General features: G+C 46.8%; 1 long non-coding RNA gene across 1 annotated transcript; it reads right to left on the bottom strand.

Moving 5' to 3' along the window:
* Window positions 1-533: 533 nt before the first annotated feature.
* Window positions 534-11662, bottom strand: LOC308460089. The gene is made up of 2 exons (XR_013978470.1): window positions 11527-11662; window positions 534-1108 (listed from the first exon to the last, which is right to left on the bottom strand). It is a non-coding gene; the product is annotated as an uncharacterized lncRNA (long non-coding RNA).
* Window positions 11663-14261: the final 2599 nt, after the last annotated feature.

Below are 14261 nucleotides of genomic sequence, written 5' to 3'. Positions count from 1 at the left end.
TCTGGGGAAAATGTTTTATACTAGTACAGTCCTGATTAGGAAGTGGTTTAGGGAACTGTCACTTCCTCCTGCTCATTGGGAGCCAGGGGTGCCAACTTAAATAAAATATTGGGAGGGTCCAGACAAGCCCCACTCCCCATAATCGATTGCAAGATGTGGCACCCCCCCCCTATTTGAATGGCAATTCCCATCAACTGGGGGGACGAGGACAGTTCCCTCAAATATGTAATGGGGGGGGGTGAAGGGACCTTGGCCCCTAGGAGTAGGCTCCTATGTTGGGAACAATGCACATCACCTCCCTATGACTGGGTCTTTTATTGTTGTTCAGGTCAGTTTGACGGCTTTGATGTTGTGGTTGATTTTGTTTCCTTTGGGCAGTGTGGTTTGCCAAGCCCACGCCAGATCCTCTAATAAATCTGGCGTCGCAGGATATGTCCACTCCAAAGAGGAATTCTCTTTCCTGCATCTTAATTGTGTTTGATTGGCTTAATTTGGCTTTTATCTGAACTCCTTGCATTTGAGTGGCATGTAGCTTAATATTTGCTTCTCGTGTGGTTCCAATGAACCTTTCTGTGCTGAGACTGTTAAATGCACATATGCTTTTCTGGGAGAGAGAGAAAAGTCCAGTTTCTTTCTCCAGCGCTAAGAATCCTGTGAGAACTCACCATAGCACATTATTTTCAAAATGTCACCACCAAGTTAATTCACTATAATTACCCTTGCACCTAATCAAAGGTTCTCAGTGAGAAAGCTTGCTAATGGGGAGGTGAGCTTTCCTCTGAACACGGCCACCCCATATCCAAGGATTATGCCAGTAGATCGCAGAAAGGTTTCCACATTGATTTCTTCAGCATCTCTTTCCCCTCCTCATCCTGATCAAACCTCGGTATCTGGCGTCAGTCTCCAATATCTCCAGACTCCTGCCGATGCCTGTCACTGTTGACAGTATTGAACTGAATGGACAGGTGGTTTGACCGAATACAAGGCAGTTTCCCGTGTTCCTAAGCTGCAACCGAAATTGTTTCTTCACTATCAGAAAGAAGTTGTATCTGCGGCTGATGCTTGCAATTCCCAGGTGCAAATCCTTATTAAGAAGACGCGATAGCCCCTGAAAGTCGAGAAAGAAAGAGATAAGTGTAGTGGTTGCTTCTGAATGTATGGGATGAAAGCAACGCGTATTATTTTATTTTTGTGTGTAATCTTGGGAGTGGAAGAAGTAACCTATTGTTTGCATCTCTGCCAGGGTTTAGCTAGATATCTGGTCAGATAGGGCCTTTTTTTTGTATGATCTGGCTGAGCTGATAAAAATAGACCTGCCTGGCCACATGGAAACTCCCCCTCTGGAGATTTGGAAGAAGTTGAATAGTACTTAAGCGGCACAAAAGCCTGTGAAATCAAACCATTAGAAAACCATCTCTGTCCCCTCCTTTCCACTGTGATAAAGAACCTGGGATGTTTCCTTTCATCCTGCACAGGCTGATAGGTGGTGAGTACTTCTTCTCACAACAGTTACTATGTGGGAAGGGGGGGGGGGAGAGAGAGAAGGAGCTCCCAGGTTTCAGCAGCCCTGCTTTCTTCTCTTCCCCAATCCCCAGCCCTATTATTACAGGGGAGAACATGTGAGTGCTGATAGCGTGGGCTGGGTTTGGAGGTGTTAAACCTAATGGAGCAAGAGCAGCTGGCTCCCAGCAGAATTCAGGAGAGGGAAGGAGGACATAGAAGAAGGAAGGGGGGAGGCCCTTTCTTGTGCCCTAATTCTGAGCCGCATTTTTCTGACTGCAGCTGGAAACAAGAGGAAGAAAAGGTACCGCAATTATTTGCAGTGAACTCTTGATTGCAGGAGCTATTCCGCTTTCAGAAGCACACCTAGTCCTTTGAAAAATGCCTCCAGACTCCGTATTTTGCAGGAAGGATCCAAGCGCGTCCCAGAACTTTAGATTTGCATTTTTAAATCGGATTAAAGAACACCATCTTTGCCCAACAAACCCACCTTTTGAAAAAATAAAATAAAAAGTTGCAGCTTGGAAACTGATAGGAACAATGGGTACAGAGGAAGACTCCCAGGTTGGTTTAAAGGTAAAGGGACCCCTGACCGTTTGGTCCAGTCGCGGCCGACTCTGGAGTTGCGGCGCTCATCTCGCTTTACTGGCTGAGGGAGCTGGTGTACAGCTTCCGGGTCTTGTGGCCAGCATGACTAAGCCGTTTCTGGCGAACCAGAGCAGCACACAGAAATGCCATTTACCTTACCGCCGGAGCAGTACCTATTTATCTACTTGCATTTTGACGTGCTTTTGAACTTCTAGGTGGGCAGAAGCTGGGACCAAGCAACGGGAGCTCACCCCGTCGTGGGGATTCGAACCACTGATCTTCTGATCGGCAAGCCCTAGGCTCTGTGGTTTAGACCACAACGCCACCCGCATCCCCCCAGGCTGGTTTACAGATCCTTAAATAGGAAAAAAAATACAGTTCCTGCTCTCAGGTTTAGAATCTAAAAAGTCGCGGCATGAAAGGAACATGGATTGGAGGGGAGGAGGAAATAAGCAAACTCAGGTACAAGTTCTTTACTGTATTACAGTTTCTCCCAATGAGCAGCTGCAAGGGGAGATTGTGCCAAAAGTTACTGCTCTGCATCCCTTTTCTTCCCTCCTCTGTTATAGCAAAATGTACTTCCCTGCCAGAAGACAGTCTATGGAGTGATAGTTTTACCCCTAATGAATGGTGCCCCTACACTTAACCTCCATGAATTTCTCTATAAGGTCATTTAAGTTTGAGCCTAGCCCATTAATACAGGGGCACAAAGGCCCCAAAGCTGCCATAGCTCAGTGGTAGATCATCTGTCTTGCCTGCAGAAGGTCTCTAGTTCAACCCCTGACACTTCAGGTAGGGCTGGGAGAAACTCCTACATGAGAACTTGAAGAATCACTGCCAGCCATTGCATGCAATATGAGCTAGACTGACCGGTAGGTCTGCCTCAATATAATGCTTTGTTTCCCAAACCTAGGTTCTCAACTGTTTTTGGATTACAACTCCCATCATCCCTAGCTAGCAGGACTAGTGGTCAGGGATGATGGGAATTGTAGTTCCAAAGCTGGAGACCCAAAAGCTAGAGGCCTTAGACCCATCCACCTAGCTGGGCAGGTGGTTGTTGTTGTTGTTGTTGTTGTTGTTATTATTATTATTATTATTATTATTATTATTTATTATTATTATTATTAATATACCACCCTATACCTGGGGGTCTCAGGGCAGTTCACAGAATAAAATAAAGATATAAAACCACAAAATACATTAAACAAACAACAACAACCCAATAGCTCCCCCCAAAAAACATGTTTTACCGTATTTTTCGCCCCATAGGACGCACTTTTTCCCCTCCAAAAATGAAGGGGAAATGTGTGTGCGTCCTATGGGGCGAATGCAGGCTTTCGCTGAAGCCTGGAGAGCGAGAGGCATCGGTGCGCACCGACCCCTCTCGCTCTCCAGGCTTCAGGAAGCTATCCACAAGCCTTGCAAGCCCGGTGGGAGTTACCGCTGGCTCACAAGGCTTGCGGGCAGCAGCCTGCAGCCCCAGCGAATGTCCGCAAGCCTTGCGCCCCCGGCAGGAGGTCCCACCGGGCGCGCAAGGCTTGGGGCGGCAGCCTGTCGCCTGAAGCACGGGGAGCCCTCCGGAGGGTGCCCCGTGCTTCGGGCGAGTGTCCGCAAGCCTTGCGCGCCCGGCAGGAGGTCCCACCGGGCGCGCGAGGCTTGGGGCGGCAGCCTGCAGCCCGAAGCAAGCGGAGCCCTCCGGAGGGTGCCCCGTGCTTCGGGCAGGTGTGCGCAAGGCTTGGGGCGGCAGCCGCGGCGGGGGGGAATAATTTTTTTTTATTCACCCCCCCCCCCCAAATGAGGTGCGTCCTATGGGCCGGTGCGCCCTATAGGACGAAAAATATGGTAAAAGGGCATAGGATGTAAATCGGATCAACCAAAGGCCTGGTTAAAAAGGACGTTTTTGTCTGGCACCTAAAGGTGTATAATGAAGGCGCCAGGCAAACTTCACTGGGGAGAGCATTCCACAGATGGGGAGTCACTGCAGAGAAGGCCCCGTTCTCGTGTTGCCACCCTCTGGACCTCTTGAGGAGGAGGCACACAGAGAAGGGCCTCAGAAGATGATCTCAGGGTCCGGGTAGGTTCATATGGAAAGAGGCAGGCCTTGAGCTATTGCGGTCCTGAGCCATTTAAGGCTTTATAGGTCAAAACCAGCACTGTGAATTGGGCCCAGAAACTAACTGGTAGCCAGTGCAGTCGGACCAGGATCGGTGTACAGTCATACATCTGAAGTCGAACGCCTTGCGAGACAAACGTTTTGGCTCCCGAACCCAGAAGTGATTGTTCTGGTTTGCGAACGTTCTTTGGAACCCGGACGTCTGTTGTGGCTTCCGATTGGCTGCAGGAGCTTCCTGCAGCCAATTGGAAGCTGTGCCTTGGTATCCGAATGTTTTGGAAGTTGAATGGACTTCGGGAATGGATTGTGTTCGACTTCCGAGGTACGACTGTAATATGCTCAAATTGAATTCTGCACTAGCTGAAGTTTCCAAACCCTACGTATAACGCATTGCAGTAATCTAACCTTGAGGTTACCAGAGCACAGAGTAGTAGTTCGACTATCCCTGTCCAGATAGGGGCGTAGCGTGGGCCACCAGCCAAAGCTGATGGAAGGCACTCCAGGCCACTGAGGCCACCTGAGCCTCCAGCGACAGCAAAGGATCCAGGACTACCCCCAAGCTATGAACTGCAGATAGCAGTCTATCATCAACATAACTAGCTGACACCAGGGGAATACTATGGGTTGTAATTAACACCAGTCTCCTTATTTTCCAAAGTGAGATGAAAAGATAGCTGTAAATTTGCACCCGAGTTGCACTCTACTCATGAAAGGTCATCTAATCAGTAGCGGACATCTCAGTCATTTAATGCACCTCAAGGAAACAAACAAACAAACAAAAAAGTCAAATCCCATTCCCAGCCTCCTCAAATCATTTCTCAATCCACAAAATCCAGTGCTTTCCAGATTATGAGTAACAGGATTAGGCAGATAAGTGTGCTTGTTTCAATATGCTCTCTCTTCACATACACACACCCAACTCCCTGCACTTTCTGAATTTTTCCTGGCGAGCATAAATCCACTTAATTACCCCTTTAAAGCACATAGGGAGAAGGATCAGGGTTCACAAGCACTCTTGCTACTTTAGCACTGAGCACCACGGGGGAAGACAGCAGTTTTTCCCCTCTCCTGACTTTTCCTGGTCTTCCAGCAAAGGCTAGATAGAGAGCCAAAGCAAACCCCAAAACAAAAGGGGAGTTCTGTTATCATCTGTTTCATGTTGCCAGAGAAATGAACGATCGCTATAAACTTCAGGAGGAATTAACGGGAGAGAAAGAGCAGAGCACACAGAGAAATTATACCAGGTTATTTAATGCCTGGATAATCATGGAGTTTGCTTTTGAAATGTCCTCCTCTTCCAAAACAAGACAATCTCTTCTCACCTTTATGCGCCCCTCTCTTCTTCAATTTGAATAAAAGGCATTATTAATTATCGGGGTTATGACTGGAACCATTTGAGCTATTCCACACATGACACAGAGGCAATCTTAGGCTTCTTGTGGAATGGGCGTTCAGCAATCAGGTACAGTGGTACCTCAGGTTACATACGCTTCAGGTTAAATATGCTTCAGGTTACAGACTCAGCTAACCCAAAAATAGTACCTCGGGTTAAGAACTTTGCTTCAGGATGAGAACAGAAATCGTGCTCCGGCAGCGTGGCAGCAGCAGGAGGCCCCATTAGCTAAAGTGGTGCTTCAGGTTAAGAACAGTTTCAGGTTAAGAACAGACCTCCAGAACGAATTAAGTTCTTAACCCAAGGTACCACTGTACAACCAACTGCTGCTCCCTCCCTGATAAGGCCACCTGGACGATACATAGGTTTACAGGTGCATTTTTCATATTTACTCTTTGCATTTTTAGGCGTGCACCTAAAACAGCTTCGGTATAAACCCATTTATTCCATTCCTGTTCTGCTCTTCCTCCTCAAGGGGGTTGGTCAAATGGTTGGTTTCCTCTTTCTCTCTTTATATTCACAACAACCCTTCATGTAGGACCCAAGCACAAGAGCAGTCTCGTCTTCCTTGATTCTCAGCAAACTGGTATTTAGAAACATACAGTTAATATGCTATTCTCCGTGAATGTATCTAATTCTCTTTTAAAGTTGGCAGCCGTTCCTGTGAAAGTGAGTTTTTCATAGTTTAACTATGCTCTGCATTCAGAAATACTTTCTGTTATCTCGAGTCCCATGAGGGGTGGGGAGGCGGAGTATAAATAAATAAATATATTATTATTATTATTGTTGGCATCCGTCTGTCTCGAGAGACGATGGAGTGTGCCTCCGGCGGTCAAACCGCTGGAGAATCACAGCACCTGCTGTGGCTGAAGTGGCTGCCTCCTGCATTGTTTTAGCAGCACCAAAGTGGCCTCTCTGGGGTGCAATCCTGGGCAGTGTGTTTGGAGGTCCTGGGCTTGCTAGACAACAAGACCCCCCCCTTCAGCGTGGTGCAGTGGTTAAGAGCGGTAGACTCGTAATCTGTTGAACCAGGTTCGCTTCCCCGCTCCTCCACATGCAGCTGCTGGGCTAGGGACACTTCTCTGAAGTCTCTCAGCCTCACTCACATCCCAGAGTGTTTGTTGTGGGGGAGGAAGGGAAAGGAGATTGTTAGCCGCTTTGAGACTCCTTAAGGGGAGTGAAAGGTGGGATATCAAGTCCAAACTCCTCCTCCTCCTTCTCCTCCTCTTCCTCCTTCTTTTTCTTCTCCTCGGCCTTTCTGATGTGGTCCAAAGGAAAGCAGAGCAATACATTTGGCACCAGCTTGACTGCAGGAATTGCCCGAAGGAGGTGTACAAGTTGTCATCCAATCATCTTAGCAACTCCACTCTGGATTTGTGTAGAAACTTTTTCTTCTCCTGAAGATGTCCCACAAGGCAGCAGGTAATGATATTGTTATCATCATCATCATCATCATCTGTCCTGAATCTTCCAACACTCATCTTTGTTGGATGTTCACTATTCTTTGTGTTATGAGAGAGGGAGAAAACTTATCTTTGTCTGCTTTCTCCAAGCCACATGCCCTTTTATTCCCTTCTCTCAAGTCACCTCTTACTTGCATTTTCTCTAAACGAAAAGCTCCCAAACACTGCAACCAGAACTGTATGCGGTCACACTGTAGATTTGCATTATGGCCTTAGGATATTGGCAGTTTTATTTCCAATCCGTTTCCTAAGGGATTGAAATGTTGAGAGATGACATGCAACAACATCTGGGCACCAGGTTGGGGAATGCTGTTGTATGCAAACACATGGCGTGTCCTTTTTGAACAGGAAAGGGTGTTTCTAAAGGAAGAGATTGGGAGTGGTAGGCCCCTTTCTCAGCCTGCATTTTCCCAGCTCCAGATATTTTCCCCAAAGGAGCTTCCCCTTCCACAGAGTTTCAAAGTTGTGCTTGAAAAAAGGGCAGAGACAATTGCTGTGTAATGTGTAGCTTGGCTCTCTCAAACGAACTTCTGGGCGAGATCATGGTATACTGTGGGAGAAGCATTAGGTTACAGAGGGGGCCATATTTCCATTCTAAATCTCAGATAATAGAAGATCATATTTATCTCCTGATGGCACAGAGTTGAAATGTTCAATAAGACCAAGCAAAGATACGATCTGAAGCCCATTCTTCTTGGCTTTGGAACAAATAATAAAATACTGGCTAGAGGTTGCCTGGCAGTAAACGTCGATGCTGAAAACACTGTATTTATGGCACTGTATCTTATCGCCTTATAGATGAGAGCCAAACAAGTTATCCTTAAACTGCACAGTAGGCCTGCTGCCAAAGGATGGGGTAAGCACGGGAATGTTCAAATACAGTGGTACCTCTGGATGCGAACGGGAACCGTTCCGGAGCCCTGTCCGCATCCTGAAGCGAATGTAATATGCAACTGCGCGTGCATGGGTCGCGCTTTGCTGTTTCAGCACATGCACGGGACGTCATTTTGAGCATCTGCGCATGCGCGAGTGGCGAAACCCGGAAGTAATGCGTTCTGTTACTTCCGGGTCGCCACGGAGTGCAACCCGAAAATGCTTAACCTGAAGCATATTCATCCCGAGGTATGACTGTATCAGGGACCGGCTTTGCGAACCCATGAGACCCCAGGGGAAGCTGTAACATTTAAATTGGGGTGCAGGAAAATTCGCCTTTTCGTTCTTTCCTTGTGTACGTAGCTCACTCCATTTAAGCATAGCTGTCAAATTTTCCCTTTTCTAGTGAGGAATCCTATTCGGAATAAAGGAATTTCCCTTTAAAAATGGGAAACGTTGACAGCTATTCTTAAGGGGTCGGGGCAGGTAATGCATGGTGCTTAGCACATTCGAATGACATTCTTTTCCTCATGTGCTGTAAATGCAGGTGAATGATTTTGGTGACTGCATTATATGTTCATTTTTGCAATATCAACAAGTTTCTCAAATGCTATATTGTGATTACGTTGCATTTTGATGTATCAATGCATTTTTTATGTTTTGAATACGTTCTGCATTTCTGGTTTTTAGTTGTTTTACTCATGCACATTGTTCAGAGAGATTTATCTCATTATGTTACTTAAAATGTGGAATTGCAATGACGACAACCAGTAGCAGCATTTTTTTCCTTTTGAATGGGGAATTCATTTTGTATCTCTTACATTAATTCCTTTCTGTTGGGATTTGTAAACCGCTCAGGGATTTGTATTGGAGTATGAAGTGGTATATAAATTAAATAAATAAATCCTTCAAGACCAGGCCAGTTTTGAGGCCTGGCTGGTTTCACACAGCCCTTTCAAATTAAGAACAAGACAATGGTACACCCGTAAACATTTTTTAAAAATATATATAGAGAGTGATTGCCCCTAAAGGTAGGTCTTTTTCATGAAGTTAGGCAGGAAAAAAATGTTAGTTCCAGGTTCAGGTTTTGCACAGTTCCTACAGGGCATTTATTCAACTTACCCTGTGTGATTGGAAAGCTGGTGTTCTCCTTCAGAAGACAATACTGGGCACAGAATGATTAATTTATCCGGTTTGCTGACGACCATCCAAATGAGAAATCCCATTGCAGTGGAGGTAATGAACTTGACCAGGAAGAAAATATAATAAACAAATCCCTCCCTCCCTCTCTCTCTCTCTCTGTGTGTGAAATGCAGTATCTGTTGTCGCCTTTGTTTCTCAGGCAACACTCTTATTTCTTAAAATGAGAGTTTAGATTTTGGTTTAAAACAATTACTTTCATTCACACAAGGCACTTTATTTCCAGTGTAATGCTATGCAGCAACAAAGATTGAGAATTCATGTCTTTACAGGGTAAATGGCTGCAAATAAAATATCTCTTTATACCTCTTTTCAAGACATGCATTTATTTTCACATTAGCCAAGCGTCTTCTTACTTCCCCAGAATCTCTTTATTTTAAAAGACTGGTGTAAAATCCGCCAGAGTTTTGACTCTGGGGCTGCATAGTCAACTGATACATCAATAATCCTTATAAACAGAATTTGATAGATTCTTGTGTTGGGCATGTAACTATGTTGTTATGAAAGCATACAAATTGTGTGGATTTAATGAACTGCCTATCTGGCTCCTGGCAAAAAACAACAACACAAAAACCCCAAAGTTCTATGGATAGATTTAGAGCACTGTCATTTCTCATTCAGCATCCTCCCAATTTTATTTTATTTTATATATTTTTGCTTGCACCCTGCTTTGGTGAATGGGGATGCAGGCTGGGGACCAGGGGGTGGAGCCGACAGAGCATGTAGGCGACCCTCGCCCCATTTGAGCAGCCCACACCTGGGGCACTACCTGTTTGTTCCTTTGCCAAGATTTTCCCTGCCCACCGACCCTCTGTTTAAGCTGATAGTCAATGACTTTGCTGTGGCTACGGTGGTCGCCGCTCTTTATGGGGCCAGATAGGAATTTGCCCACCGGGCTAATTGGCACTGACCCAGAGGTTTTGCCTACCTCATAGCACTCGTCACAACTGGTTGGGCATTGGGGCAATCCTTTGTTTTGGATGCAGGGAAGGTTGTGTCCAGAACAGCTGTTTATCAGCTCTATCTGGTACGCAGGCTGAAACCCTATCTGCCTGCAGACTGTCTCGCCAGAGTGGTGCATGCTCTGGTTATCTGTCGCTTGGACTACTGCAATGCGCTCTATGTGGGGCTACCTTCGAAGGTGACCCGGAAACTACAACTAATCCAGAATGCGGCAGCTAGACTGGTGACTGGGAGTGGCCGCCGAGACCATATAACACTTGTCTTGAAAGACCTACACTGGCTCCCAGTACATTTCCGAGCACAATTCAAAGTGTTGGTGCTGACCTTTAAAGCCCTAAACGGCCTTGGTCCAGAATACCTGAAGGAGCGTCTCCACCTCCATCGTTCTGCCCGGACACTGAGGTCCAGCGCTGAGGGCCTTCCGGCGGTTCCCTCACTGCGAGAAGCCAAGTTACAGGGAACCAGGCAGAGGGCCTTCTCGGTAGTGGCGCCCACCCTGTGGAACGCCCTCCCACTAGATGTCAAAGAGAAAAATAACTACCAAACTTTTAGAAGACATCTGAAGTCAGTTTAATAGGTTATTGTATTTTAGTGTTTTGTTGGAAGATGCCCAGAGTGGCTGGGGAAACCCAGCCGGATGGGCGGGGTATAAATAATAAATTTATTGTTGTTGTTGTTGTTGTTGTAGTCTCTGCCTGCTCCTCCAAATGCTGGGGTATCCCATTAAAGGGATCCAGGTGTCACTTCCGGCGGGCGGGACAGAAGTATTTAGATTGCCCCATCCCCAAGCCAAAGAACGTGGGTGGTGCTGTGGTCTAAACCACCGAGCCTTGGGCTTGCCGATCAGAAGGTTGGTGGTTCTAATCCCCGCGACAGGGTGAGCTCCCGTTGCTCGGTCCCTGCTCCTGCCAACATAGCAGTTCGAAAGCACGCAAAAAAGAAAAAAGTGCAAGTAGATTAATAGGTACCTCTCTGGTGGGAACAGTGTTTCCATGTGCTGCTCTTGTGTTGGTGTTCCATTGTGCCAGAAGCGGCTTAGTCATGCTGGTCACACGACCTGGAAAAACTCTGCGGAGCGGGCAAACGCCAGCTCCCTCAGCCTGTAAAGCGAGATGAATGCCGCCACCCCAGAGTTGTTTGCGACTGGACTTAACTATCAGGGGTCCCTTTACCTTTACCTTTACGCCCAAGCCAAACCTCTTTCATCTGTATTCAATAAAGCTGTGGCCTGTTTTGACCCCAAACCAGTCTTATTGGTCTCTTATTTATATGGGCTGGGGCATGGGGAGCCCAACGCCTGGTCCCACAAGTATTCTGTAGAGTAGAGCTGCCCTCTTCCCAGCCATGTTTTGGCATGGTAAAGAAGGTGGCTTTAAAAGTAAAAAATATGGTTCAACACACCCACACCCACACACCACTTGTTTAATTCAAACCTTGGGTGTTGCATCTCAGTGTGTGGGTCCTCTTCTCACATCTACTGCCATTTGACTCCTCCCATCACCATCTGCATCATTCGACCTGGTTGCAGAAAAGGGAGAAAGTGGGGCCCACCCCATCGCCTGAGAGTCCAGTTGCCGTTTGGCACCTCTCCTCCCAGAACTCTCTCCAGTCAAGGTGGCCATCATAAGAGCGACAGTTTAACTGTAGCCTTCAGGAGTTCAGCATCTGAGTTCAGTAAACACAGAAGACTCACGACATTCCCTGCTCCATTAGGTAAAGGTAAAGGGGCCCCTGACCATTATGTCCAGTCATGGCCGACTCTGGGGTTGCGGCGCTCATCTCGCTTTATTGGCCGAGGGAGCCAGCGTACAGCGTCCGGGTCATGTGGCCACCATGACTAAGCCGCTTCTGGCAAACCAGAGCAGCGCACGGAAACACCGTTTACCTATTGATCTACTTGCACTTTGATGTGCTTTCAAACAGCTAGGTTGGCAGGAGCAGGGACCGAGCAGCGGGAGCTCACCCCGTCGCAGGGATTCGAACCGCTGACCTTCTGATCGGCAAGTCCTAGGCTCTGTAGTTTAACCCACAGCGCCACCCGCGACCCTTCCTCCTCCGTTAGTTGGAGGGTAAATCCGCGTCATCATGTCCTTTTTGCAAGGCGAACTCCATTGGCCACATCCCCTACATCCCCAACCAATCACTGTGTTATGCATGAGAGGGCACTCTACACATACCATCCAATCAGGAGGTCCATTCCGCACCATGTCAGAATCAGACCTACCCTTTGGAACTCCCTCCCACTGCCTAGCAGACAGGCAACTTCTCTATTGTGTTTTCAGTGTCTGCTAAAGATATTCCTCTTGCAACAGGCCTTCTGAAACCTTTATCCCTTTATTGGTATCTGTCTTGGACCTGAATTGATTTTTTCATGTATGCTGTTGTTGCTTTAAAGTGTTTTTTCCCCCTGTGCAATTGTTTTAAGTGTTTTTATATGTTGTCATGTTGCAAATCGCTTCATGGGAACTGATTCATAAATGAAATAAATAATTTCGCAAAGAGGGCTTTGGAGAATAGACATCTGAGTTTGCTTGCTTTGCTGTTCCTTCTCCTTCGTCTCCATCCCATTTTGTGTCATGTCTATTACACTGCAAGTCAGCTGAGAGCGGCTTCTCTCTCTCTCTCTCTCTCTCTCTCTCTCTCTCTCTCTCTCTCTCTCTTCCATCATCTCTAAAACTTTTAAGTGTTCCACAGATGGCAAGTGCTAATAACAGCACAAGTAGCAACAATGGCTCATCTTGACTCGTACAGGGGTGTGCTCAAGCCAGTCCCTTGCTATGAGTCGAGCCTTTGTGTCACGGGATCGTTTTTTTGCTGTGTTTTGCAGATAGAAAGCCCGCTAGGCAATAAGGGCAAAAATAATTTCCTTCCTTTTCCATCAATTGAACCCTTTGTAATTCATGCCTCCATGCTTACAGCATGTGATGTGGAAATAAGAGAAGCCTCCCTGTATGATTGGCTCTAGGGTGCTTCAATGAGAGAGGCAGTCTAAGAGGGTGCAGTTCGCCAGCTGAGCAAGAGAAATAATTTGTGTGAAGGAGATGGAAATGGGGACTTCCAGTGCAATGGCCGTAGCTCAATGCATGCAGGATAAATTAATATAATCTGTTCTGTCTGCCAGACCTGACCTTGATCTGATGGTCGTGCGGCCTAGCCATTAAATTATACAGTGAGAAAACACTTGCTTGGATCTGTTGTGTTTGGTACCACTCAGCAAGCAGAATTATGTGTGTAAAAGGGCTTGTTCACATTTACCTTTTGAAGTGTAGGTGGGTTTCCCACGGGGCAAGACACAGTGATAACAGCAAGAACCTTTATTGAACTACATAACTGGACAACAGGGGTAAAGCAACTGCATTTGGCCTGGGCCACGCCCACTCCCAACGTGATTGGCTGTCTAAACTTCCAAGCTGCGAATCATGACTCAAGAGTTTAAGGGCCAATGGCAGAGCACCAAATCCTGAAATGTTCTGTGATTGGATATCATGTATCGAATCAGAATACAGGAGCTCTGAATCCTTAGTCCAGACTCAAGTTTAGGCAAACACAGACCGCTGAATACATAACACGTTTCCTCTGCTCTTTCCAGGCCCAATCCTTGCTTTAAAACTCCACGCCCAAGCACCCTTTTCTTCTGCTCCAGAGCTTTCCCCCACAAAAACCTGTTTTTTAGTGTTCCATTGGAGTAAATATCAACCCACAGTAAATCTAAATTGACGTTTGCTATGATTGAGTGTGTTTTCATGGGGAAAGCTCCTGAAGCAAAAAGCACAGATCTGTGCCTGGAATGAATTGTAGAATCATAGAATTGTGGAGTTGGAAGGGTTCATCTAGTCCAACCCCTTTGCGGGGCAAAAAGTAAGTGTGAATAACCTCTTAGTTAGTGGTTCTTAAAGGAGCATGGGGCATCTAGTCCCAGGCCAGCTAGTGGCTTTCAGATTTGAAGGCAGCATGTTGCAAATACTGCAGCAGCAGAGGGAGGGCATTTCTTCTAGGGGACAGGGAAGTGATCCCAGAAACAGCTAAGAGCAGCTAAGTGGGGAGGTAGGGATTTGTGTGTGTGCACTGCAGCAAACCAAGGCCGGCCCTTTCATTGGGCACAATGAGGTAGGTGTGGCAAAAGATTGCAGGGGCAGTCAGGTGTTGAAGGATGCAACTGTGTCTGCTG

This window comes from Podarcis pityusensis (assembly GCF_964106645.2).
Source record: "Podarcis pityusensis genome assembly, chromosome: 12".
Lineage (NCBI taxonomy): Eukaryota > Metazoa > Chordata > Lepidosauria > Squamata > Lacertidae > Podarcis > Podarcis pityusensis.
Note: the sequence above shows the minus strand (reverse complement) of the source record. Positions and strands in the feature narration are given on the sequence as shown.